General features: G+C 38.1%; 1 protein-coding gene across 1 annotated transcript in view; it reads left to right on the top strand.

The window, feature by feature from the left end:
* Window positions 1-20,302, top strand: part of HTR4 (5-hydroxytryptamine receptor 4) — a 508,576-nt gene that overhangs the window by 487,963 nt on the left and 311 nt on the right. The gene's annotated exons all lie outside the window — the stretch shown is intronic.

Genomic DNA, 20,302 nt, shown 5'->3' with positions numbered 1-20,302 from the left:
TGTAATAGCGGCGGTGCTGTTTTAACGCTGAAAATGACATATTTTCAGCGTTACTAGCCGCAAGGCAAAACTTGTAATCTAGCTGTAAATTACTAAGCCCCCTAACCTAACACCCCCTTAATTAACCCCAATTACCTAAGTTAAAAAATACTAAATTACAAACAATTTAAATAAAAAGCTAACATTACTTAAAAATAAAAAAATAAATAAGATTAAAGGGACAGTCTACACCAGGGGCGCGATCCGATATAGATTGTAGTTTGCGGCGCAAGCGAGGGAACCCCCGCCGCCCGTAGTTTCAGCTCGCAACTCGAGCTATCCAATATACCACGCCGTCAGATGCTAAAGTGCCGTAAGTCGGATAAACCAGCGATGTCCAGAAATCTGCGTAAGTACAAATGTCTGGAGTTGCCAGTGACTTACGGCACTTACAAAACCTGACTAAAGTATTAAATCTCCCGTACTGTCTAACACGCCTCCCAAACATAGCCGACACGTCTAACCCTCTATCCGCTATCCCCCCTCTCACTCCTAACAATAAAAAATGTATTAACCCCTAAACCACCGCTCCCGGACCCCGCCACCACCTAATAAAGTTATTAACCCCTAAACCGCTGCTCCCGGACCCCGCCGCCACATACATTAAACTATCCCCTATTGTGAGCTCCTACCCCGCCGCCACCTACATTAAACTACCCCCTAATGTGAGCCCCTTACACCGCCGCCAGCTACATTAAACTACCCCCTAATGTGAGCTCCTACCCCGTGCCAGCTATATTAAAATTATTAACCCCTAATCTAATCCCCCTACCCCGCCGCCAGCTATATTAAAATTATTAACCCCTAATCTAATCCCCCTACACCGAGGCCAGCTATATTAAAATTATTAACCCCTAATCTAATCCCCCTACCCCACCACCAGCTATATTACAATTATTAACCCCTAATCTAATGCCCCTACCCCGCCGCCAGCTATATTAAATTAATTAACCCCTAATCTAATCCCCCTACACCGCCGCCAGCTATATTAAATACATTAACCCCTAATCTAATCCCCCTAAAGTAATCAACTCTATTACCAGCCCTTAAAAGAGCCTTTTGCGTGACATTGCCCCAAAGTAACAGCTCTATTGCCAGCCCTTAAAAGGGCTTTTTGCGGGGCATTTCCCCAAAGTAATCAGCTCTTTTACCAGCCCTTAAAAGGGCTTTTTGTGGGGCATTGTCACAAAGTAATCAGCTCTTTTGCATCTAATCTAAATCCCCCTACACCGCCGACACCTATAATAAATGTATTACCCCCTAATCTAATCCCCCTACACTGCCGCCACCTATATTAAATAGATTAACCCCTAATCTAATCCCCCTACACCGTCGCCAGCTATATTAACTATATTAACCCTAATTATATTAGGGTTAATATAGTTATTATATTATATTTTTTAACTATATTAACCCTAATTATATTAGGGTTAATATAGTTAATATCGTTATTATATTATATATATATATATCTGAAAGGTATAGGACAAGACAGGCGCCAGGGGCACACTTCGTGTAATACGTTCTAGTAAATGATAAGTTATAGACAGTGGGAAAATCCACGCTCACCTGGTTAAACCTCAAGATATGAGGTATTTTCTGGCACTAGTGTTAGTATGCTCTCACTCCTCGCGGCCCTTCTGCACTTCCACTGTTCCTTGGGAGTTCCTTGGTCTTTGGAATATCCCCAGTTCCCTCAGTCTAACACATATGAGTTCATGCTGATAACAGGCTCCAAAGTCTGTGCTCAGGAAGAAGGTTCCCTTATTCACTCCAGTTACATCAATACCTGATATCTCTCAGTGCTCTGGCCGTGTCTAACACATATGAGTTCATGCTGATAACAGGCTCCAATGTCTGTGCTCAGGAAGAAGGTTCCTTTATTCACTCCAGTTACATCAATACCTGATATCTCTCAGTGCTCTGGCCGTGTCAAGCAACAGCTGCACAGGAAGTAAATGGGAGGGGAACTGCTCTTTGTTCTTCCAAGCGGCCGACATCTTCTTCTAAACGGGGACAACTTCTATCTTCATCCAGGACCGCGGAACTGAAGACCGGCGACTGCGGAACTGAAGACCAGCGACTGCGGAACCATAGAGCGTGGAGGATCCTCTTCACACGATCGCTGCCGTACACTGAATAGTGAATTTAAGATAGGCAATTAAATATGGCGTCCCTTGCATTCCTATTGGCTGATTTGATTCTTCAAATTCAAATCAGCCAATAGGATGAGAGCTACTGAAATCCTATTGGCTGTTCAAATCAGATGAGAGCTACTGAAATCCTATTGGCTGTTCAAATCAGATGAGAGCTACTGAAATCCTATTGGCTGTTCAAATCAGCCAATAGGATTTCAGTAGCTCTCATCCTATTGGCTGATTTGAATTTGAAGAATCAAATCAGCCAATAGGAATGAAAGGGACGCCATATTTAATCGCATACCTTAAATTCACTATTCAGTGTACAGCGGCTATCGTACAAAGAGGATCCTCCATGCTCCATGGTTCCGCGGTCGCCGGTCTTCAGTTCCGCGGTCCGGATGAAGATAGAAGAGGTTCCCGCTTGGAAGAAGATGTCGGCCGCTTGGAAGATGACTTCACCGCATGGAACAGGACCTAATCTGCTGGACTTCAGTGAGTACCTATTTGGGGGTTAGACTTAGGCTCCTTTTAAATTTTGGGGGGGTTTGTTTTTATTTAGATTAGGGTTTTAATGGGCACTCTTAAAAGAGCTGAATTAAGTTTTAAGGGCAGTAAAAGAGCTGAATGCCCTTTTAAGGGCAATGCCCATACAAATGCCCCTTTAGGGGCAATGGGTAGCTTAGGTTTTTTTAGTGTTAGTTTTTTATTTATTTTGGGGGGTTTGGTGGGTGTGGGGTTTTACTTTTAGGGGGGACTTAGTATTTTTTTAAGGAAAAGAGCTGTTTAACTTAGGGCAATGCCCTACAAAAGACCCTTTTAAGGGCTATTGGTAGTTTAGCATTAGATTAGGGGGTGTTTTTATTTTGCGGGGGCTTTTTATTTTCATAGGGATTAGGTTTAATTTTTTTATTTTGGATCATTTTGTTTTATTATTTTCTGTAATGTTAGATTTTTTTATGTTTTGTAATCTTAGATTAATTTAATATTGGTTGTTTTATTTTAATTGTTTATAACTTTGTATTTTTTAATTTAGGTAATTGGGGTTAATTTAGGGGGTGTTAGTTTAGGGGGCTAATTAATTTAATTCGTTATTTGCGTTGTGTGGGTTTGGCAGTTTAGGGGTTAATAGTTTTAATAGGATTATTGCGTTGTGTGGGTTTGGCGGTTTAGGGGTTAATAGTTTTAATAGGATTGTTGCGTTGTGTGGGTTTGGTGGATTAGGGGTTAATAGGTTAATTAAGTTTATTGCGTTGGTGGGGGATGGCGGTTTAGGGGTTAATAGTTTTAATAGGTTCTTTGCGATATGGGTGAATGGCGGATTAGGGGTTAATACGTAGTTTATTAAGGTATATGCGTTGTGGGGTGATGGTGGTTTAGGGGTTAATAGGTTAATTAGATGTTTTACGATGTGGAGGTTGGTGGATTAGGGGTTAATATAGTTTATTAGTTATTGCGGTTGACAGGTAGATTATGCGCATGTGTTAGGTGTTAGTTATTTTCAGGAGGTAGATAGATATTGCGCATGCGTTAGGTGTTAGTTAATATTTTCAGGCAGTTACGGGAGTTACAGTGCTCACATACTCAGCGCAAGGCTTGCTGCGCCTACCTATGTGTGGCCAGGTGAAAATGGAGTAAAATATCTCCATTTTCCCCGCGTAAGTCCTTGCGCTGAATATGTGATATGGATTTGTGACTCTTTTTTTTTGTTCTATGTTAGCTTATGGGAGTAAAAATTTCGGCCGACGGGTGAAATATACGTGCCGCATTTATATGCGGCGCTGCATATGTGATACCAAAACCGCTTAAAAACCAGTGTCGCTGGCTTTTGCTGGCAACGCCGGATATGTAATCTTGCCTGTTCAGTCCACATAATAAACGGAATTGCTGTTACTCACTCTTTTTTATTTTTCTTAATTTTAAATATATATATAAATGTTTACAAAATGTGCTTTAAGACATCAGTGTTTTGATAAAAAAAAAAGTTAAATCCCATTTTTTTCATTATCAAAAAGAATTTCAGATTATAATTGAGGCCACTATATAAAATGAAAATATAAATACTGTGTTAAACAAAAAAGTGTGTGTGTAAGCTGTAGTATCTGGGACTTCATGTGTGCTGTATGTGCATAGGTACAGTATGTATGTTTAGTCTGTAAAAGAAATATGCTTATAAAAAAGCAATCATGCTACCTCTAAGATCTGGCCTCTAAAGTCAAAATTAAACTTTTATGATTCAGATAGAGCGTGCGATTTTAAACAACTTTCCAATTTACTTCTGTTATCAAATTTGATTTGTTCTTTTGGTATCTATTATTGAAGAGTATAATTAGGTAGGGTCATAAGAGCTCAGGAGTGTGCATGTGTCTTTAGTACTCTATGGCAGCTGTGTTTTGCAACATTATTTACAGCTTTATTATACAATGTTGCAAAACACTGCTGCCATAGGGCTAGATTACAAGTGGATTGCTAAATTATTACGTTCCCGCAAATGAACAAATTCTAACCGGACACATAGCTCATCGTGCTAATGCACTGTTACAGAGATCTGTGGCAAAGTCCACTCAGCCTTTCATCCTTCCGAGGTCGGTAAAATGAGTACCATTACGTTGCGTAATAATAATACCTGTTATCAGTGCCTCGAGTCGATTAAAGGGACAGTCAACACCAGATTTTTTTGTTGTTTAAAAAGAAAGATAATCCCTTTATTACCCATTCCCCAGTTTTGCATAACCAACACAGTTATAGAAATACACATTTTACCTCTGTGATTACCTTGTATCTAAGCCTCTGCAAACTGCCCCCTTATTTTAGTTCTTTTGACAGACTTGCATTTTAGCCAATCAGTGCTCACTCCAGGGTAACTTCATGTGCATGAGCTCAATGTTATCAATATGAAACACATGACCTAATGCCCTTTAGTGGTGAAAATGCTTTCAGATTAGAGGCAGTCTTCAAGGTCTAAGAAATTAGCATATGAACCTCCTAGGTTTAGCTTTCAACTAAGAATCCCAAGGGAACAAAGAAAAATTGGTGATAAAAGTAAATTGGAAAGTTGTTTAAAATGACATTCCCTATTTAAATCATGAAATGTTTTTTTGGACTTGACTGTCCCTTTAAGTTTGAGGTTGTGCGCTATGCAATTATTTATTATTATTAATAATTAACCAGCAATTACAAATAACTGTTTATTGCTACTGCAGGCAGAAATTAGCTCTTATTAAATCACCAGAGATCAGATCTTTGGTTAATTTTATAAATCTGCCCCAAATGCCCCCAAAATACGGTCTAGTGTAGTTTACTAAAAAATAAAGATGGCAGCATCTTTATTTGTTAATATAACAACTGCACTAGGCAGTATTTTGGGGCTAAAGTTGGTGGAAGTGGGGTGTTAGAAAAAAACAGCACTGAAAAGTGTCTTTACATTGCGGTCTATGGGAACTGTGTGTTCCCAGTAAATATATATGTATATGCTTATATACATTTATATTTATGTGTTAATATGTGTATAAACACATATTAACACATAAATATATATGTATATCAGCATATCCTATATTATAAAAGGCCAAGTATAATTGTCCGCAGTAGAGATTGCAGCGCGAGACAAACATACTTAGCCTTAACCACTTAAAGGGACAGTCTACCATATAATTGTTATTGCTTTAAAAGATAGATAATCCCTTTATTACCCATTCCCCAGTTTTGCATAACCAACACAGTTATAATAATATACTTTTTACCTCTGTGATTACCTTGTATCTAGGAACCTTCTACCAGCCCCCTGATCACATGACTGTGACTGTTTATTATCTATTGTCTTAAATGTAGCATTGTTTTGTGCTAAATCTTAAATAACCCCCTGTGCCTGAACACTGTGTTATCTATATGGCCCACGTGTACTTTCTGTCTCTTTGTGTTGAAAAGAGATTTATAAAGCACGTGATAAGAGGCAGCCCTCAAAAGCTTAGAAATTAGCATATGAGCCTACCTATGTTTAGTTTAAACTAAGAATACCAAGAGAAAAAAGCAAATTTGATGATAACAGTAAATTTGAAGTTGATTCAAATTAAAAGTCCTATCTGAAAAATAAAAGTTTAATTTATACTAGACTGTCCCTTTAACGACCAGCGCCTACTTCGCTGTTCATTAAGCCCCCAAACACCATAAATATCAATGGAGTTTATGAAATGCATAGCTGTTGTTTATATGTTTAGCTAAATATGTTGATGATTCATGAATATCATATCAGTAATTTGAGCAGTATAATTAAAATGATGGCTGTTTTAATGGTTTAAAATGCATAGAATATCACCTGAAAGCCAAAAACCATATGCATTGTTTTCATTATTAAAATTCTGATGGTAAGGAATTAATGCCATCTTCACATTGGTATGTATTGTGTTTAATTACATTTCTTCTTGTGAAATCAACTGTGCATTTTTATTGACACTGCATGTGAGAGTGCTACAATATGTGGAAAGTACCACTCCACACATCTGGCTTGGGCACATGTCTACAGTCTGTTGTAGAGATACACGGTAAAAGAGTCCATAACGCAGCTGCCATACAATCTAAGGGTTCAAGTTACTTGCATGTTATTGGGAAGACAACTCATTGTGCAACGGATGGATCGGTTGAGCCTTTAGAAATCCTGCCAGTAATAATGTAGAGGGCTCTGAATCTGTGCATCTATCTCAGCTAAAACAAAATGCATACATTGTTAAGGCCATTTACTTAAAAGAGGATAATTTCTTCTTTCAAATGGTTAATTTGAGAATTAAGGTATCTTAATCAATTTAACACCAATTTTAGATTTATTAAATAAAGAGGGCACTGAATCTGAGTCTTTTTCTTTGCACAAATTACATCTAAAGTAGAAGAGTCTCTAATTCCAAATGAGGAGTAAAACATCCCTTAAAATTAAATTATCTTGATACCTAGAGCTCTGTTTAAGATCCCTTGAATTAACCATCCTGTAATATGTTTGTATCATAGCCATGCTTACAAATTAAACCTCAAATTTATATTTATAACATTTGTTCTCAATGTCTTACTCTATGAACAAGATTTCATATTTGGTACAACGTTGGTCACAAATAGCGCAGTGTCAAAAGGACACTAAAAACCTTTATATGATCTTACTGATAATCATAATATTCCCCGTATGATTATCATATAACTCTTTAAGCATGTATGACAATGCATGTAATCATCTGCAAACTGCCTTTAGTGTTAACGACAAGCATATGATGTCATCGGGGGGGGGGGTGATATTATCAAACCTCAGAAATCCTGGCCTGTTACAAGGGAACTGGAAGGTGGGTAAATAAAAAAATGTTGATCTCAGCTTCCTTAAAGGAACATAAAAACCCAACATACAATTTGATACAACTTTCCATTGTACTTCTATTATTGCATTTTCTTGTTTTATTTTTGTTTTCAGAAGTGTGAAAATGTCTGCAGCACTATATGGCAGCTGTTTTGCAAGAATGTTATACATTAGAAAGAGCACCAGATGGCAGGACTATTTGCTGTCATGTAGTGTTACATTCATGTGCATGTTCTAGATATCTCTTCAACAAAGAACGAAGGAAATTTGACAATAGAAGTAAATTGGAAACTTTTTGAAATGTATTCTCTATCTGAATCATGAAAGAAAAAATTTGTATTTAATTTCCCTTTAAGGCCCAGAAACCCCAAGATCCCCAGTTTGGAAGGCAATTACTTGGCTCGGGCTATACAGTTAATGCATAACTAAAATAAAATTAAATAATAATAATAACAAAAAGCAGAGTGGGGTCTTTAGCACCGATAGCAAATCAGCAAACAGGCCTGGAGATCCTCAAGATCCATTGCTTTGAAGCCCAGAAGATCCTCTGTATAAGGAGTAGCTAGGTGATCACTCTGTGGTGAATAAAATTACATTTGCGAACCCTTGTGTGCAATATATAATTTGTGTGTGTTTTACTGGTGCTTAAATGTGAGCAGCATCTAAAACATTTCCTCTTATTTCTCACTTTAATCTTCCATACGGTTTGCACCCCAGTAGTCATGAATTGCATATTGTAAATCAAATAAGGTGAATACAAACAATCGGCTAGATTACGAGTTTTGCGGTAAGAGCTGCTCGGTTCTAACTTGAAAGTTATTGTCACCGCTGACCTCCCTATAGCGCTGCTATTACAGGTTTGCATAAACCCGGCATTAGCAGGCAATAAGTGAGCGTAGAGCAAAATTGAGCTCCATACCGCACTTCAATACCAGCGCTGCTTTGAGCTGGTTTTACGTGCTCGTGCACGATTTCCCCATATACATCAATGGGGAGACCCAGCTAAAAAAAAGCCTAACACCTACCTGCAATAAAGGAGTGTAAAGCTACGTAACGCAGCCCCATTGAGTCCTATGAGGAAAAAAAAGTTATGTTTACACCTAACACCCTAACATAAACCCCGAGTCTAAACACCCCTAATCTGCCGCCCCCGACACTGCCACCACCTACCTACACTTATTAACCCCTAATCTGCTGCCCAAACACCGCCGACACCTACATTACACTTATTAACCCCTAATCTGCCTCCCCGACATCGCCGCCACCTACATTATACTTATTAACCCCTAATCTGCACCCCCAATGTCGCCGCCACCCACCTACACTTATTAACCCCTAATCTGCCTCCCCCAATGTCGCTGCCACCTACATTATACTTATTAACCTCTAATCTGCCGCCCCCAATGTCGCCGCCACCCACCTACACTTATTAACCCCTAATCTGCCACCCCCAATGTCGCCGCCACCTGCCTACACTTATTAACCCCTAATCTGCTGCCCCTAACATCGCCGCCACCTACATTACACTTATTAACCTCTAATCTGCCGCCTCTAACATTGCCGCCACCTACCTACATTTATTAACCCCTAATCTTCCGCCCCCAACTTCGCCGCCACTATACTAAAATTATTAAACCCTAAGTCTAACCCTAACACCCACTAACTTTAATGTAATTAAAATAAACCCTATGGCCTAGATTTGGAGTTCGGCGGTAAAAGGGCTGTTAACGCTCCGCGGGTTTTTTTCTGGCCGCACCATAAATTTAACTCTGGTATCGAGAGTTCAAACAAATGCTGCGTTAGGCTCCAAAAAAGGAGCGTAGAGCATATTTACCGCAAATGCAACTCTCGATACCAGAGTTGCTTACGGACGCGGCCGGCATCAAAAACGTGCTCGTGCACGATTCTCCCATAGGAAACAATGGGGCAGTTTGAGCTGAAAAAAAACCTAACACCTGCAAAAAAGCAGCGTTCAGCTCTTAACGCAGCCCCATTGTTTCCTATGGGGAAACACTTCCTACGTCTGCACCTAACACTCTAACATGTACCCGAGTCTAAACACCCCTAACCTTACACTTATTAACCCCTAATCTGCCGCCCCCGCTATCGCTGACCCCTGCATTACACTTTTAACCCCTAATCTGCCGCTCCGTAAACCGCCGCCACCTACGTTATCCCTATGTACCCCTAATCTGCTGCCCTAACATCGCCGACCCCTATGTTATATTTATTAACCCCTAATCTGCCCCCCACAACGTCGCCGACACCTGCCTACACTTATTAACCCCTAATCTGCCGAGCGGACCTGAGCGCTACTATAATAAAGTTATTAACCCCTAATCCGCCTCACTAACCCTATCATAAATAGTATTAACCCCTAATCTGCCCTCCCTAACATCGCCGACACCTACCTTCAATTATTAACCCCTAATCTGCCGACCGGAGCTCACCGCTATTCTAATAAATGTATTAACCCCTAAAGCTAAGTCTAACCCTAACACTAACACCCCCCTAAGTTAAATATAATTTTTATCTAACGAAATAAATTAACTCTTATTAAATAAATGATTCCTATTTAAAGCTAAATACTTACCTGTAAAATAAATCCTAATATAGCTACAATATAAATTATAATTATATTATAGCTATTTTAGGATTAATATTTATTTTACAGGCAACTTTGTAATTATTTTAACCAGGTACAATAGCTATTAAATAGTTAAGAACTATTTAATAGTTACCTAGTTAAAATAATAACAAATTTACCTGTAAAATAAATCCTAACCTAAGATATAATTAAACCTAACACTACCCTATCAATAAAATAATTAAATAAACTACCTACAATTACCTACAATTAACCTAACACTACACTATCAATAAATTAATTAAACACAATTGCTACAAATAAATACAATTAAATAAACTATCTAAAGTACAAAAAATAAAAAAGAACTAAGTTACAGAAAATAATAAAATATTTACAAACATAAGAAAAATATTACAACAATTTTAAACTAATTACACCTACTCTAAGCCCCCTAATAAAATAACAAAGCCCCCCAAAATAAAAAAATCCCTACCCTATTCTAAAATACAAATATTACAAGCTCTTTTACCTTACCAGCCCTGAACAGGGCCCTTTGCGGGGCATGCCCCAAGAATTTCAGCTCTTTTGCCTGTAAAAAAAAACATACAATACCCCCCCCCAACATTACAACCCACCACCCACATACCCCTAATCTAACCCAAACCCCCCTTAAATAAACCTAACACTAATCCCCTGAAGATCTTCCTACCTTGTCTTCACCATACCAGGTTCACCGATCCGTCCTGGCTCCAAGATCTTCATCCAACCCAAGCGGGGGTTGGCGATCCATAATCCGGTGCTCCAAAGTCTTCCTCCTATCCGGCAAGAAGAGGACATCCGGACCGGCAAACATCTTCTCCAAGCGGCATCTTCTATCTTCTTCCATCCGATGACGACCGGCTCCATCTTGAAGACCTCCAGCGCGGATCCATCCTCTTCTTCCGACGACTAGACGACGAATGACGGTTCCTTTAAGGGACGTCATCCAAGATGGCGTCCCTCGAATTCCGATTGGCTGATAGGATTCTATCAGCCAATCGGAATTAAGGTAGGAATTTTCTGATTGGCTGATGGAATCAGCCAATCAGAATCAAGTTCAATCCGATTGGCTGATCCAATCAGCCAATCAGATTGAGCTCGCATTCTATTGGCTGTTCCGATCAGCCAATAGAATGCGAGCTCAATCTGATTGGCTGATTGGATCAGCCAATCGGATTGAACTATATTCTGATTGGCTGATTCCATCAGCCAATCAGAAAATTCCTACCTTAATTCCGATTGGCTGATAGAATCCTATCAGCCAATCGGAATTCGAGGGACGCCATCTTGGATGACGTCCCTTAAAGGAACCGTCATTCGTCGTCTAGTCGTCGGAAGAAGAGTATGGATCCGCGCTGGAGGTCTTCAAGATGGAGCCGGTCGTCATCGGATGGAAGAAGATAGAAGATGCCGCTTGGAGAAGATGTTTGCCGGTCCGGATGTCCTCTTCTTGCCGGATAGGAGGAAGACTTTGGAGCACCGGATTATGGATCGCCAACCCCCGCTTGGGTTGGATGAAGATCTTGGAGCCAGGACGGATCGGTGAACCTGGTATGGTGAAGACAAGGTAGGAAGATCTTCAGGGGATTAGTGTTAGGTTTATTTAAGGGGGGTTTGGGTTAGATTAGGGGTATGTGGGTGGTGGGTTGTAATGTTGGGGGGGGGTATTGTATGTTTTTTTTTACAGGCAAAAGAGCTGAAATTCTTGGGGCATGCCCCGCAAAGGGCCCTGTTCAGGGCTGGTAAGGTAAAAGAGCTTGTAATATTTGTATTTTAGAATAGGGTAGGGAATTTTTTATTTTGGGGGGCTTTGTTATTTTATTAGGGGGCTTAGAGTAGGTGTAATTAGTTTAAAATTGTTGTAATATTTTTCTTATGTTTGTAAATATTTTATTATTTTCTGTAACTTAGTTCTTTTTTATTTTTTGTACTTTAGATAGTTTATTTAATTGTATTTATTTGTAGCAATTGTGTTTAATTAATTTATTGATAGTGTAGTGTTAGGTTAATTGTAGGTAATTGTAGGTAGTTTATTTAATTATTTTATTGATAGGGTAGTGTTAGGTTTAATTATATCTTAGGTTAGGATTTATTTTACAGGTAAATTTGTTATTATTTTAACAAGGTAACTATTAAATAGTTCTTAACTATTTAATAGCTATTGTACCTGGTTAAAATAATTACAAAGTTGCCTGTAAAATAAATATTAATCCTAAAATAGCTATAATATAATTATAATTTATATTGTAGCTATATTAGGATGTATTTTACAGGTAAGTATTTAGCTTTAAATAGGAATTATTTATTTAATAAGAGTTAATTTATTTCGTTAGATAAAAATTATATTTAACTTAGGGGGGTGTTAGTGTTAGGGTTAGACTTAGCTTTAGGGGTTAATACATTTATTAGAATAGCGGTGAGCTCCGGTCGGCAGATTAGGGGTTAATAATTGAAGGTAGGTGTCGGCGATGTTAGGGAGGGCAGATTAGGGGTTAATACTATTTATGATAGGGTTAGTGAGGCGGATTAGGGGTTAATAACTTTATTATAGTAGCGCTCAGGTCCGCTCGGCAGATTAGGGGTTAATAAGTGTAGGTAGGTGTCGGCGACGTTGAGGGGGGCAGATTAGGGGTTAATAAATATAACATAGGGGTCGGCGATGTTAGGGGTAGCAGATTAGGGGTACATAGGGATAACGTAGGTGGCGGCGATTTGCGGTCGGAAGATTAGGGGTTAAATATTTTAAGTAGCTTGCGGCGACGTTGTGGGGGGCAAGTTAGGGGTTAATAGATATAATACAGGGGTCGGCGGTGTTAGGGGCAGCAGATTAGGGGTACATAAGTATAACGTAGGTGGCGGTCGGCAGATTAGGGGTTAAAAATTTTAATCGAGTGGCGGCGATGTGGGGGGACCTCGGTTTAGGGGTACATAGGTAGTTTATGGGTGTTAGTGTACTTTAGGGTACAGTAGTTAAGAGCTTTATAAACCGGCGTTAGCCAGAAAGCTCTTAACTCCTGCTATTTTCAGGCGGCTGGAATCTTGTCGTTAGAGCTCTAACGCTCACTGCAGAAACGACTCTAAATACCGGCGTTAGGAAGATCCCATTGAAAAGATAGGCTACGCAAATGGCGTAGGGGGATCTGCGGTATGGAAAAGTCGCGGCTGAAAAGTGAGCGTTAGACCCTTTAATCACTGACTCCAAATACCAGCGGGCGGCCAAAACCAGCGTTAGGAGCCTCTAACGCTGGTTTTGACGGCTACCGCCGAACTCTAAATCTAGGCCTAAGCTAGCTACAATATAACTAATAGTTACATTGTATCTATCTTAGGTTTTATTTTTATTTCACAGCTAAGTTTGTATTTATTTTAACTAGGTAGACTAGTTAGTAAATAGTTATTAACTATTTACTAACTACTTAGCTAAAATAAATACAAATTTACCTGTACAATAAAACCTAACCTGTCTTAGACTAACACCTAACTTTATACTACAATTAAATCAATTACATATATTAAATACAATTAACTAAATTACAAGAAAAACTAAACACTAAATTACACAAAATAAAAAAGAAATGATCAAATATTTAAACTAATTACACCTAATCTAATAGCCCTATCAAAATAAAAAAAGCCCCCCCAAAGTAAAAAAACCCTAGCCTAAACTAAACTGCCAATGGCCCTTAAAAGGGCCTTTTGCGGGGCATTGCTCCAAATAAATCAGCTCTTTTACCTGTAAAAAAAAAAATACTAACACCCCCCAACAGTAAAACCCACCACCCACACAACCAATCCCCCAAATAAAACCCTAACTAAAAAAACCTAAGCTCCCCATTGCCCTGAAAAGGGCATTTGTATTGGCATTGCCCTTAAAAGGGCATTTAGCTCTTTTTCCGCCCAAACCCTAAGCTAAAAATAAAACCTACCCAATAAACCCTTAAAAAAAACTAACACTAACCCCTGAAGATCTACTTACAGTTTTTGAAGACCCGACATCCATCCTCAACGAAGCGGCAGAAGTCCTCAGCGAAGCCGGCAGAAGTCCTCAGCGAAGCCGGCAGAAGTCTTCATCCAAGCGGGCCGAAGTCTTCACCCAAGCCGGCAGAAGTCTTCATCCAGACGGCATCTTCTATCTTCATCCATCCAGCCAAGAGCGGCTCCATCTTCAAGACATCCGGCACGGAGCATCCTCTTCTGACGACGACTCTTCTTGAATGAAGGTTCCTTTAAGTGACGTCATCCAAGATGGCGACCCTTGAATTCCAATTGGCTGATAGAATTCTATCAGCCAATCGGAATTAAAGGTGAAAAAATCCTATTGGCTGATGCAATCAGCCGATAGGATTGAGCTTCAATCCTATTGGATAATCCAATCAGCCAATAGGATTGAGCTTGCATTCTATTGGCTGATTGGAACTTGTAATACTGGCGCAAAGGAAGTCCCATTGAAAATGGACGTTTGGAAAGACTTTTGGCGTTACGGCCAAAAAAGTGTGCGGTGCAGCTAAACCTGCAAGACTCGTAATACCAGCGGTAGTGAAAAAGAGCCTTAACGCTGCTTTTTCACTCATACCGCAAAACTCGTAATCTAGCCGCTTATTAGCACAACATAATGTGCAAAGTAAACAAATCAATAAGTATATAGCATGATTAAGGTCAAACATTGTGGTGGATTGCTTTTATGGCTATGTTTTAATAAATATTTAAACTTCAATTGTGGATGAGTGCAGAGCTCTTCAGTGTGCACCTACTACACGGAATGGTGCCAGACATTCTTTGATTCATAGTCCATAAATGAGCAATTTAGACTGAAGATTGAATGCAAGGTACCGCAATTAATTTGGGGTACCTTGCATTCCTATTGGCTGAAATTTTGAAATCAGCCAATAGGATTAGAGCTACTGAAATCCTATTGGCTGTTCAAATCAGCCAATAAGATTTCATTAGCTCTCATCCTATTGGCTGATGTTAAAATATCAGGCAATAGGAATGCAAGATACCCCAATAAATATGGGGTACCTTGCATTCAATCTTCAGTGTGCGGCGGACGATCGCATGAAAAGGAGCCGCCGCCACCGCAGAGGAGCACCATATCTGGGAAGACCACTCTGTGCCACCTTCGCTCCGGATGAAGATAGAAGATGATGGTTCCGCCTGGAAGAAGACCTTCTCCACCGAACTTCAGGAACCGTGAGTACCTATTTGGGGCTTAATGTTAGGGTTTTTTTATTTATTTTTTTAGATTAGGGATTTGGGCACTGTAAAAAAGCTGAATGCCCTTTTAAGGGCAGTACCCATACAAATGCCCTAGGGTTAGGTTTTTTTATTTTGGGGGGTTTGGTAGGTGGGGGTTTTACTTTATACCTTTTTAAGGGCTATTGGTATTTTAATCTTAGATTAGGGGGTGATTTTATTTTGGGGGGCCTTTTTATTTTCATAGGGATTAGGTTTATTTTTTATTTTGGATAATATGGTTTATTATTTTGTGTAATGATAGACTTTTTTTTATTTTGTGTAATGTTAGATTAGTTTAAACTTTTTTTTATTTTTAAAGTAATGTTAGGTTTTTTATTTAAATTGTAATTTGGGATTATTTTAATTTATGTAATGGGGTTAATTTAGGGGGTGTTAGGTTAGGGGGTTTAGTGATTAGCAAATTGCGTTGTGGGGTTTGGTGGTTTAGGTGTTAATAGATTTATTATGGTAATTGCGATGTGGGTTAATGGCGGTTTAGGGGTTAATAGATGTATTAGGTTGTTTGTGATGTTGGGGTTGGTGGATTTAGGCGTTAATAATTTTATTAGATAGTTGTTTTTTGTTTTTTTTCTTAATACTTACTGTTAATTACTTTTTTTTAATGCTTATTGTGGGCGGTTATGGTTTTATTTTAATACTTATTGCGGGCGGTTATTGTTTTTTTTAATACTTATTGCGGGCGGTTAGTTTTTTTTTTAATACTTATTGCAGGCGGTTATGTTTTTTTTTTTATATACTTATTGCGGGCAGTTAGTTGTTTTTTTAATACTTATTGGGGGTGGTTAGGTTTTTGTTTTTGTAATGCTCCGTTTGCCATCGCTGCATCCAGGTGAATTATGAAAATGGCAGGGTGGTGAAATAATCTATTTTCGGAATCCACCTGGATGCAGCTTCGCTGCATCCAGGTGAATTCTTTTGGCTGCGCACGCAGCCAACATTCTTTTATCTTCCTCGCGCTGCCAACATTCCTTTGAGGATGCGTGCGCAACTGGTGACACCGACGGACGCGTTACAAACAATAGTATAGATAGAAACAATCAAATTGATATATTTGTATCTATTATGTATAAATTTACTAAATTCCCTACCACATGAAAATGAAACATTAAATCAAATGTTACATTCGATTGTGGATATTTAATCTAATTAAGAGCATTCAAAAACTAAAGTAACATTCAAAAATATTTAAATAACATTTGCTTACCGACTTTTAATGGATTTTCCTTATCAACGTTTGCTTTGTCCAAAACTAATGTCTACAGGACTATTCGTTCTACCAAACAAATTACACTTTAAGCACATTCGCCCATCCCTAGTTGTAGCTTGAAGACTAGAATTGACAAACACAGAGGTACAACAAAGATATTAATACAATATTTTAATCCAAGATGTAGTAATGTAATCTTTCTATCTTAACATTGTGCTCTTGGTATCCTTTGTTGAAAAGCAGATAGGAAGGTGTAGGAGTATACACATGACTGGAGCAATACTTGGCAGCAGTTTTAAAAAAGTTGTTGCAAGAACAGTAGGAAGGAGCAGTATTTCCTTTTATGTACTACACCATAAATGTGCATGCTACCAATCTAGATAAATCTTTACCAAAGAATAGCATGAGAACAAGATACATTTGATAAAAGAAGTAAATTGATAAGGTTTTTTTATTTTTTAAATGTTATGATCATGTCTCATCATGAAAGAAAGAAAAAATAGTTTCATGTCCTTTTAACTACAGAACAGATGAAATAATCAACTGATGGGTGACAGTAGGTTAATAACCATGGTTATTGATCAGATGATTATTTCCCCCTTGCTCTAATTAAGATATCTTACAAATCTGGCCTGTTAAAGGAACAATGTCATAGCTGTCTACTTGGAATTATGTTACCGAATGCACAGATATGACTTCAAAGTTTCTTAAACCTATGGGTTGCATAATTCAGGGTGACAAATGTGTCACTCATTAATATTTTTTAAGACACTAACATGTTTAAACTTATTGTACATTTTTTTACCACCTTTTTTACCACTGTTAAGGATTCGGGTGATGCAGGGCACATTGTGACAATTCCCTTCTTGGGAATTCTGCTTATTCACACATTGACAAATAGATGTATTTGTCTGCAGAAATAAATTAGATTGATCAAGAAAACTGATACAGGCTCTCTGCCATAATAACCTAACTCATTATAAGGGCCAGCGGCTAATTCTCCAAATAATAGGTCACATGCACCCCTAACTCATATAATTGATGTAAAAACTTATGTTTACTTTTGTTGTGAGGTGCTTGCTTGAGTTAGAAATACCTTTAAGTGCTAACACTATACAAATATATTCTCTATGTTGATGTTATATTTATAGACAGTACAAATTTCTTTAGATGGCCAAGCCTTGGACTACTTTAGCAAATAACAACAGTATAATGTTTTTATTACAAAGATTACTTAAATGGAAGCATATGGTTAAATCTCAAAATATGCATTACATTTTTGGCTGCTAGAAAAGTGTTGCACACCTATAATGGATTTAGGTCTCAGTCACAATCAGAAGCCATTTTTTTGGCCAGAAAAGGACACTTTTCTATTTGACACAATCACAATAGCATGATTTTGTCTGATTCTCGCACTCACAAATGGGTTTTTCACCACTTGAATAAAGTTATATTTACACTATGGAGCTGAAAACTGCTCAACAATCATAATATGTTTTCTGCTTACTTTTCAAATACTTTTTGAGCCCAGTTTTGTATTATCAAATTTGGCACCTAAACACATTTGATAAGTCCTTGGAAGGGCTTTTCTGGCACCTGTTCGACTTTTTCATGGCTATTTCCAAACAGTCTTTTACATAGTACCAATGTTAAACATTCTTAAAGGGCCACTCGAGAAATTCTAGAAGCTTGCTAACATAAGTGGCATTGATTCATTAAAACTCTATTCATCCCAATTGGAAAGGCTGTATGCAGGCAACAGGGTAAACAGTTACATATGTTTAGACACAAATACATATGTAACTGTGAAGGCTACATGATATCATGTATAGTTATGGGGATCTGCAGGTAAACTCACTTCTGAACAAATGGCTTGATTTTATATTTTATATTTCATCTTTCATATTTGATTGTATTTCTCACTCACACTCCCGTGATTATCACAAATATTAGCGTGATTGTGAACAGGTTTTATAGGGGACAAGCCTCCATGCACATTATGTCAAAACTCGTTCATGACAGTGCACATATGATGGAATTTGTAGTCTAGAAGAAGCATTTGTGACCGTGAGGAAATTAATATGTGAACTTTGAGGGTGTCTTGTGATGACAATAGGTGAATGTCACACATGTAAATCAGTTTTGTCCTTGCTGAGTGAACCAAGAGGTTACATGAATAATGCTATCCTGTAACCTTAAAGGTACATTAAACTGCAGTAGGATGGTTACTACTCATCATGCAATTGTTTTCTCTCCTGTGCCTACAGCTCTCTTTAAAGGGACATTAAACACTTTGAGATGGTAATATAACATGATAAATTGTATATATAAAACAACTCTGCAATATACTTTCATTATTTATTTTGTCCTCTTTGCCTGTAATTCCATTCTGAAATTGTGAGCTTTTCAGTTCCTGTTAGAAATGGAAGTGCAGAACACTGTTATATTCTACACAGCCATTGGCTGCACACTCTAGTGACCTATTTATAACTGTCCCTAATTGGCCACAGCAAAGAAGGTAACACAAGTTACAACATGGCAGCTCCCAGTGTTTTATAGACACTAAAACTTTACAATTATTTTGTCACTTTTTAAAAAACTAATGAAACGTTAAAAAATACATCTACATGTTAGCCATGGACTAATCTTTTCTTTGAATGCATCATTCTATCTAGCATGTATTTAGTGTTTAATGTCCCTTTAAAGCCAAAATATTCCACTCATTTATTTCAAAACACAATTTTGAATTATTCAGATTGATAAGCAGACTTGGAGAGGTATTGAACATGGCTGAACAATCTAGGGGTGTCAGAATAACCTGTGTACATACAACATATGGTTGATCTGGGGGAGACGTATAGTGGGGTTTGTTATTTGAAATATAAATAGGGTGAATAGGAACAGCAATGCTCCCAATATAAAACTGTACTGAAATAGTTAGAAACTCTGCAATTCAGGTGATTGAGACAGTACAAAATGATTAATATATGAATAATGCATGTCATATTTTTCTTGTCAGATAGGATCATGTAATAAAAAGTGTGTGTGTATCTAGGGTTTAATTCGGACCAATGCTTCCCCCACCAATTGAATTATTTTCCCAATTTATATTTCTGATAACTAAGAGTTTAGCAATTAATTAATTCTATTTTATAATAAATACATGTCCCATTCAACATTCCCTATAAGGCCAGTTTTGCGAGCGGCCTAGCAGTAAAATGGTTAATAAGGGAACCACACCTTGCAGTTTGCATTGGGTAGTGTTTGCTAATTGCTCTAATTAACTGTTTCACTGCTGGGTTGCTCACAAAACTGGCATTAGAGGGAACACTGGTCCCATTGTTTAACTCCCTTGTGGCAGTAACTCACAGTGCCAAAAACAGACAGGGCTGTGATTTTACCCACATATGGCTAGCATTCTGCATAGTCCAGTGATTTACCTCCTATATAGCCAATAATCTTCTCAGTGAAGTGATTTGATCCCATTTTACCAGTACCACACACCTATCTGGGATTAAACTGGACCATGCATTAAATACTGATCAGGGAACTAAAAGGCACCCATACACATTTTAATTTTTACCTTTCTATCCCTTTAAATTGAAACAAATACATTTGTATCAATTGTATACATCCTTCTAATACTCATTGGATGATAGGTACAAACTGAACATTAGTAGGAAGTACCTATGAGTTAGTTG

The sequence above is a fragment of the Bombina bombina genome, chromosome 6 (assembly GCF_027579735.1).
Source record: "Bombina bombina isolate aBomBom1 chromosome 6, aBomBom1.pri, whole genome shotgun sequence".
In the NCBI taxonomy this organism is placed as follows: Eukaryota; Metazoa; Chordata; class Amphibia; order Anura; family Bombinatoridae; genus Bombina; species Bombina bombina.
The sequence above is the reverse complement of the archived record's forward strand: the minus strand, read 5'-3'. Positions and strand labels throughout refer to the sequence as shown.